Source organism: Euphorbia lathyris, chromosome 3, assembly GCF_963576675.1.
Source record: "Euphorbia lathyris chromosome 3, ddEupLath1.1, whole genome shotgun sequence".
Classification (NCBI taxonomy): domain Eukaryota; kingdom Viridiplantae; phylum Streptophyta; class Magnoliopsida; order Malpighiales; family Euphorbiaceae; genus Euphorbia; species Euphorbia lathyris.
Window position 1 is genome coordinate 106,295,261 of NC_088912.1, and position 9,784 is coordinate 106,305,044.

Below are 9,784 nucleotides of genomic sequence, written 5' to 3' on the forward strand. Positions count from 1 at the left end.
GTAAGCCAATACCCCTCTTCCACTCCTTACTTTACGCAAGACACTGAAGGGTCCCATCCGACCGAGTATCCAGTCCAATCCGACCGACTCATTAACGTTGGATGGGTCCCGCCTAGTACCAGATGGATTAAAGTAAAACAGACGAATAGGCTACGAGATCCCCCGGGGCAGCGGGTGCAGGCTACGCTATCATCGCGGAATCACGTTCCGCTATGTTTGATGTGGAAATGGCTTGGGAGAAGCACTGAGTCAGACTATGCGTCGAATCGAATTCCAGTTTGGTAGTGCAATTGCTCAAAAGTCGTTCCTCCGTTCCTTGGACAGTGCGTCAGCAAGGGTCGACATGGTTACAAGGGTCGACATGGTTACAATTGCGCCTTGGGCTTGCAGCGTGCACAACACAGGTCCATTCCACCATGTGTTTTAATTCCACAAATTAATGAGGTTGCCGGGACTCGAACCATCGGCGGTTCGGCCATTCCATCATGTGTGGTTCATAAGGATCCACGAAAAAAAATAGATTGCTAAATACCGTCCCAATTTTGGTTTTGCTATTTACCACCCTAAATTACTTATCACCGCCACTATTTGGACAATTTTACCATTCTCATGATTTTGTTCCAAAAATAAAAATTGTCTATCTAAAATCACAAACACGAACAACAATAATTGAAATTATGAAAATCATTGATGCATGACAACGGACAATCCTATAAATGGATGATTACAAGTCTGAAACATTAAAATTTACGTTTTTTTCATAATTTTTTTTATACCTAGACGGATGAATCTCACGCCTGGTCTACGTGCATGTGGGACAATCTCCCACTGGCCTTCCCATATGCCATGTGGGAGATTCTCTTGCTCTCCCACTGGGAGATTCTCCTGCCTACCCATAGGCTAGGCGGGAGATAAATCCGCCTGTCCTTTGGGCAAGTGGGATTTTCTCCCACTGAGACCAAATAGAGTATAAAAAAAACTTTCTAAATCGTCTATTTTTGGAGTTTTTAAATCCATTTTTTATCTCGTCTTCAAAATTGTCAATTTCTGAAGTTCTTGGATCCATTATTTTTAGAATTTGGGTTTTATTCGAGAGAGAGAGAGATGAAGAATTTTCAGTTTTTAATTGAGACGGGCAAAGTTGTGAAATAAGGATGGTGATAACTAAAACGGGGACAACAAATAGCAACACTCTAAAAAATCCAAGACTTTTAGTTTGTAGAGGAACACATATAGAGAAATAGAGACAAAAGATTATCTTCCACTCTCTGCAAACTTTGAGAATTGTTTGTTGAAGATTATCTTCCATATTCTTGGCTTTAACAATGGTTACTATAATATATGCATAGGAAAGAACAAATGTCGATAAATGAATACGCTTTGAATCTTCTCATTCTTTAAGGTTTTGCTGAGAAACATTTTTCCGTCGGAGATTGGTTATATCTTATCGCGAAAGCTCATAATTTGCTCGTAGTAACTTTTCCATATCCCTTATTATCCGTGGAGGTTTTAAGCTTTTCGGGTTTGAATCCGAACTCGGAAAACTATTTTTCAAGTAAAACATGCCCAATCCTTGTAGCACATCTACAACTGTTCGATCAAAAGCAGTGTTGGATCAAATAAATAATCTTTCACATGTAACAGAGGAAGAGTATAATTGATGGAAGAAAATTCTCTTGCCTTACTACTTGTATTGATAGGTATTTATAGATTACAAACATGACTCTTAGTAAACAACATTGACTCTTTATAAATACAGATACAGAAATGACTATTGGATAATACACTGAACCAAATTAAAGACTATTAATTACAAGTTTATTATTTCAACACACCCCATTAAACTTATAATTTTTTTATCCCTTAGTTACACCAAGAACAGCTCTTGATCTGTTGTCATCTTCAAACTTCGTCATCATTGATCTATTCACTCTAGCCGCCATTATACCAATTATTATCTTCATCATTTTCTTCTTCCTCATTGTCATTGTCGTATTCCTCAGCATCTTGGTCAGTACTATCTGCATCACTATTATCACTATCAACTGGTATTTTGGGTTTTGGATGAGGAACAGAACTGATGCACCTTCTTCCTGAACTTGACAAAGTATTACTCATGTCAATGCCCTCAAGTTCTTTCACTCTTTCCTTTCTTTTTTTTAACTTCCTTGATTTCTTTTTCAGATGCATTTGACGACAATCCTTCTTTGGAAAATATCTCATTGAGTTCCTTGATTAGCTTAGCCTCACGTTTGTTCTCAGGCACTTGCTTGATTTTATCAGGGGTTTTCTTAATACCTTCTGCACTTCTGTTGTCATTCGTTTCTTCTTTCACATGCTTGTTTTGCTTCTTGTTCAAGCCACTTCCTCTTTTTTGATACTTCCAAATTTTGCACCATTTGCTTTGCACTAATTTTATTCTCTGGGTTTATTTCATCTTTGTCATCCTCATCACTGTCTCTTCTAAAGACTCTAAATTCTCATCAGCCCATAGATATACCTCATCTAACAGATTGCCTATATATTTCTTATATGGATCAAGTGCAAATTTATCAAGTCCAATATCTTCCTCTAAAATTCGACAAAGACTGTTCACTGTAACTTCCTCACAATTGGCTTTAATATAAGAAGATCTCATCAACATGGCCTTGGTAATGTTGCTCTTACTTGGAACTTCTTTCTTCTTACTGACTGGATCAGTTTCTAGCAAAAAGCCCATCACAGGAGAATCTTCCATTTTCTCCTTATCATCAGATACATGTCCTTGTACCTTAATTTCTCCTAAATCCTCAAAATTCTCATCATCATCATTTTCTAAGGATTCCACTAGACATTGCATGACAAATCTCTTCTGTACACCCAAAGTGTATTTCTCCGATCCCAAATCATTTTCCAACAACCTCCTGATCTCCTCAAAGGTCAAAGAATCTACTTGTTCTTTGATGTCATTGATGCATCAACACATAGCTTTCCAAATCTGCGACTTGATCTCCCATGAATCAATCATGATTTCTCTTTTCATTATGATTCTCAATTTTCAGGAGAATTGGCTCTAATATCAAATTGTTGGATCAAATAAATAAACTTTCACAGGTAACAGAGGAAGAGTATAATTGATGGAAGAAAATTCTCTTGCCTTACTACTTGTATTGATAGGTATTTATAGATTACAGACATGACTCTTAGTAAACAACATTAACTCTCTATAAATACAGATACAGAAATGACTCTTAGACAATACACTTAACCAAATTAAAGACTATTAATTACAAGTTTATTATTTCAACAAGTAGGAGTTAGCTCAAGTGGTAACAATGCTCTTATGTGAAAATTCTCTTTGCATATATGCGCCCATGATTTCATAAACATGGCTACACTTTTTCCATCGAACATTGGGTGGTGAGAAGATATACCTGCAGAGAAGCCTTGACTCAAAAAAAACGTTATTTGAAAGGCGATAATGGCAGCTTTCTAGTCAGAAATGGGTAACTCTAGAACGTACGAATGTAAAGCAATTGCTTCCTGCATTTCATTCCGAATCAGACGGTTGAAGTCCGAGTTAGACTCGGAAACTATGAGTGAAACATCGTCATTTGGAGTGTAGAGGAAGGATGGTTTCTCTATACCGACGATATTTCCTGCTATGAGAAGAAAATTGGTTAGACGATGGAAAGAGAATGCTTAAGTTTAGGAAGTAATACTAAGTTGAAGAAAGTGTGAGTTGACTCTTGTTGGACGAGTTGATAGAAAAAATACTTGCTCAATAGGAAAGAACTTAACCCAATATATAAATCAAAATGTGTAAGAGGAAGAGAGAAATCAACAAGAGGTGTTGTTGAGTTGGTAAATGGAGTAATTGGACAAACTTGGTGCATTTTAAGAGGAGAGTAGTTATAACTGACAAATTTAGAGAGAGAGAATCTGGATACAATTCTTAGACAGAAGAAATCTGTCATCTCATTGAAAGGTGTTGAGCGATTTCCGCAAGTGCACGGTATACGCTTGTAGTAACAAAAGATATCGAACCCAGAGGGAACGCTTTTTAATGAAAACTTATTTTAAATCGGTTTGATTTACTTTCAAGGTTTATAATATGTAAAATCGTTTAATTGGATTTGGTTTTGAAATTGATATAATAAGAATTAAATTAGAGTATGAAGAATGTTAGAAATCACTTCTGGCTTAAGGATGAATTTACAAGACAGAAACGTTTAGTGCTTTAGAAAAGTGAATAAATGTATTCATTTGCATTAAGCAAAGAAAACAACTTTAAACTTTGTATAAATTATAAAAATGTAATAACGTAAATTCCTTCAATTAAAAAGCTTTGAACCGCAGACAATCCTCATACGGTCGGGTTAGATTGCTACCTTAACCAAATTAATAATTTTTCAAGATATCAATTTGTCTAAGTGTTCAACAAAGTTTCCTTGTAATGATTTTGAATTCAACTACGTTTTAATGAAACACCAGAACTCACTTCGGATCATTTACCATAAGTGCTCCATAAAAATCTATTGAATAGAATAAACTTTATTAGATGGAGTATGAATTTGATACAAGTTTACAGAGAACAAGAAGCATGAAAGCTTTCGACGACTTTCAAACGAACGGGTTGTCAATCCTTTCTTTGAACCTCGTTAGAGTTTGTCAGGCTCTGGGGCGAATCCTCTACTAAATCTTCTCGCTGAATCTTTGGAATAGAGACTGGTCTATCTACTACCAAAATGTAAACTAATATAAACAAATCTAAATGCTACTGTGTTTGTAATTATTTGATAAACAAGGTGTGTACATCATATTGCTTTTTACAAAATCGAACTCTAATCTCCAAGTCATTTCTGAGTCAGAGTTTCTGCATAAACTCTGCACTAATCTCCTCTTCAATAATGTTTTCAACTCTAAATCAACTCTTTATTTATAGATGTTGAAGAGTCGTGATTGAAGTGTCGTGTCCATTGTGAAGGATCGTATCCTCTGCGAAGAGACGTTTCTATCCACTCGAACGAACGCGTTTCTTGGAATTTAAACATGTGAATGTGGTGCTGCAAGGATTTCTGATCTTACCGAGAATGGAAATTCTCGGCGGAGAATGGGGGAGCAGTTTTTGGTCTTCCTTGTATCGGTGTGCTGATTTTTTCATCGTTTGGCTCCTAACTTGGGGTTTTTCCTTTGTTTTTTACCTCTTTAGTTGGATTAGGATCATAGGTTCCTAGTTGGATTGGGATCATGGGTTCCTAGAGGATTAGCTTAGATTGGGTATTATAAATACCCCATTATGTAAACCTAATTATTTTAACCTAATTTTCGCCTCCTAATAATACTATTCTGCTTCTGCCCGTGGACTAGCCAACACAACGTTGGTGAACCACGTAAATCTGTGTTTTTCGATTGTTTATTATTTTATCTTTCATTAATTCTGCACAACAGATAGGAATGTATCTATCTCTATGGCTGAGAATAGGGATTCAAATGGAGGATTGGAGGTTGGTTTAACTTTGAAGAAGAGTGAAATGGAGACCTTCACTTTTCTATTTGTTAATGGGCTTAAATAAATTTATAGTTAGATAATTAATTCTAGCTAATTATTGTATCAGTTGAATTCTAAAAATAAATATAGCTTGCAAGCATTATTTTTCATTTTAATGAAGTATGGTATTCAACTTTGTATGTTTTTTTTTTTTGGTATCAGAGCTAATTTTCTGGGTATCAGGTCTAATAAAATATTCCAATGAAATAAACCTATTTACATAACCAGTGATCAAGCATAAAATGTGGAAGGATCACTTTTAGTAGAAAATCAAATTCATCAGTAAACAATTCTCAAAGTTTGCACAGGGTGGAAGATAATCTTTTGTCTCTATTTCGCTATATGTATTCCTCTACAAACTAAAAGTCTTGGATTTTTTAGAGTGTTGCTATTTGTTGTCCCGGTTTTACTTATCACCATCCTTATTTGACAACTTTGCCCGTCTCAATTAAAAACTGAAAATTCTTCATCTCTCTCTCTGGAGTAAAACCCAAATTCTAAAAATAATGGATCCAAGGACTCCAGAAATTGACGATTTTGAAGACGAGATAAAAAAATGGACTTGAAAACTCCGAAAATGGACGATTTAGAAAGTTTTTTTATACTCTATTTGTTATCGGTGGGAGAAAATCCCGCCTGCCCAAAGGACAGGCGGATTTATCTCCCTCCTGGCCTATGGGTAGGCCGGAGAATCTCCCACATGGCCTTTAGGAAGGCCAGGTGGGAGAGCAGGAGTAGTAAAGGCTAGGTGGGAGAGCAAGAGATTCTCCCACCTGGCATATGGGAAGGCGAGGTGGGAGATTGTCCCACACGCACGTAGACCAGGCGGGACATTCATCCGTTTAGGTATAAAAAAAATTACGAAAAAAACGTAAATTTTAATGTTTCAGACTCGTAATCATCCATTTATAGGGTTGTCGGGATGTATTATTTTCATAATTTCAATTATTGTTGTTCCTGTTTGTGATTTTAGATAGACAATTTTTATTTTTTGAACAAAATTATAAGAAGGTTAAAACTGTCCAAATAGAGACGGTGATAAGTAATTTGGGGACGGTAAATAGCAAAACCAAAATGGGGACGTATTTAGTAATCTACTTTTTTTTACGTGGATCCTTATGAACCACACAGTAGATATTGTTTTAAATGAATGAGAACTTGTTTTGTGTGAGAGACGTGCTAAATGGTAGAAGGGAAAATACCATTTACTTCTAATATTGATTGATTCGTTGTAAGAAAATGAAATATAAAGTGAGATTGCAACAACATGTTGGATCAAATAAATAAACTTTAAAAGGTAACAGAGGAAGAGTATAATTGATGGAAGAAAATTCACTTGTCTTACTACTTGTATTGATAGGTATTTATAGATTACAAACATGACTCTTAGTAAACCATATTAACTCGATACAGATACAGAAATGACTCTTGGATAATACACTGAACCAAATTAAAGACTATTAATTATAAGTTCATTATTTCAACACACCCCCTTAAACTTATAATTTATCCCTTAATAACACCATCTATTTTAACATGAGTTATGCTGATGAGACATATGTTTCATGTCAATTTAGCATGTTATGTGTTATGTGTCTATGTATGAAGCATGTTGGCTTATTTTATGTTCTGTTTATGAAGTAACTGATTCAGGAATAGACATATGTTTCATATCAATTTAGCATGTTATGTGTTAGGAAGTAGAACTGATTCAATTTAATAGACATAAACGAATAAGTTGACTACTTTGTTATAGCATGTTATGATCCACTTGAATATACATATATGTGTCTACTTGAATAAGTTGTCTACTTTGTATTGCCTATCAAAAAAGGATAGCGTGCAAGGGGGCATTATGATGTGACGTGCGAATAGCGTACAACGGGGGGCGTGATGTGCGAATAGAAAGGAGATTTTGATGCTAAAGAAACACTGGAGCTGGATGGATGGAGTGGAGTACTGGAGGGGCATGGAGCCAACATTGAAGATCAGATTGATTACCAAGTACATTTGTAATCAGTAATCATTATGTTCTTCAAGAATGACTCTATGCCCATCCAATAGTCAGAAGTTGTATGATTCTAACAACGCAAGTTTATGACTAAGCTTGTGGTGACAGTATCATACACTTCATCACCATTCTAACTTCATCATGAACTGTACAATCCAAGTGGCAGGTACATAGTGGTGGCTTTATGATGCTATGAGAACAAGTTTTAGACATGCACGAATAAGTTGTCTATTTGTTATAACATGTTAGGCAACTCTTAAAGCTGAAAATGTTATGAAACCATTCAGGATGGTGATGAGATAAGTTTACAATATACCTTCCACTTGGCTTGTTATCTGATTGAAACCATTCAGGATGTTGATGGGTTTTCGATGCTATCAGCATAAGTTATGAACTTGATATTATGTTTAGGAAGGTAGTTGATCATGCATACTCTTAAAGCTGAAAATGATGAACCAAATATTTAGGTACCTTGCATGAAAGAAACATATTTGGACGTAAAAGTACTCTAAATAGATATAAACAGCACAAATTCATAGCAAAACTGATGTAAATATTAATGATATTTTAGGTATATTTTGGGCTTAACAAATCTCCACACTTAATCTTTTGCTAGTCCCGAGCAAAATTTCACTGAATTTATTCTTGAACTAATCTCTTTATGAAAATAAAACATATATCTTTGTATTCCTTTTTAAATTAGTTAAGCCGAAAAGATTAACTTCGCATGGCAAATTTGTACGCAAAATAACAAACTAACTAGTATAAATATGATATATCATTCGTCTTGTATTTTTAATTTTTGAATTGAAGCATTCGGGACGATATAAGCACGCATGTTATTGAGTCTTTCGTCTCAAGGCATTTCAAAGCACAAGTTTCTTTTCCCAAACCTAAACTACTATATTAAATGAGTAAGTATTTGGGTTAATTATTTTCTTAGTTACGCCCGAGATAAGGGTGGTCTTGATCGTAACTTTATACGCTTTTTATTTGCTTTGTGTTCGCTTAAGAGGTACCGACCATGCCATGGGTGGACGCAATCGTTACTTTAAACTTAAACACGCTTATTTTTTTTTCTTTTAACGTTCCTTCCATACCTCGATTGTGATAAGGTTGGTCTCAATCGTGGCCAAAAGTAAACGGTACTTAATTTTCTTCCCTTTTATACCTCGATTGTGATAAGGTTGGTCTACATCGTGGCCAAAAGTTAAGAATTCAACTAATTGATTAATTAATATGAATTGTAAAGATTGTAACTTGGGAAAAAGAAAGATAGCACATTCATCCTATATTGACTTAAAATTCAACATGTATTATGGCTAAAGTTTCCTTAAAAACTTCAATTGGTGTTAATGTAAGACGAAATCAAAACAAGCTAAAAATTGTTAGTTCAATTTAATGCTTATAAACCTAATTGAAAATTTAAAATAAGATTTATTGTATCATGAATTGCATGATATAAAATAGAGATTAAAGAATAAAGAATTTTTTTACTTAAATACATTTACTCGGAGATTTGTGATTAATTTGAATAGTATTGCCCGTATAGAAATATTATTTCTAACGATAATGATAACCTAAAAACAATCATAAGTTAAAATGTGTACTTATACATATGAAAATGTAAAATTATGAAAAATAATGTTAAATAAATTGTGTTGCAATATATGTTGCATTTGCATAAAACAAGTGTTGTATTTATAAATGTTGCTTAAAAAATATTCTTATTTGTTGCATTTATTTGTACTAAAAATAAAATGATATATGCAATATCTCCTCCCACACTTAATTTGGACCATGTTCTCATTGGTGCAAAAATGGATAAAACACGAAAAATTATACGAAATAAGGCATACGAAAAAAGAAAATAGATAAATATGAAATTGATTTTATCCAACATAAATAGAAATTGAAATTGTACCAAACGTAATAAAAAATAACATAAGAGATAAATGAGTTGAGAAAAGATAAGATAAAACATATTCTTGTGAAAGTGAACCCGGTGGAGACGGTTTGGTTATTACGCCTCGATGACGGAAAAATGATAACAACCGGCGTCGGGTTAACGTGTGATCTCTCCGCAAAGTATGGATATGTGCATCCACCGCGTTGAATCGTGAACTCATCTCTTGATTATTCTCCATAATATCATCTAACCGCAAAATCATTTGACGGTTGTGTGCATGCATTTGGGTCAAAATAAACATTGCAAATTAATGTGATCAACATTGTGCTTGTCA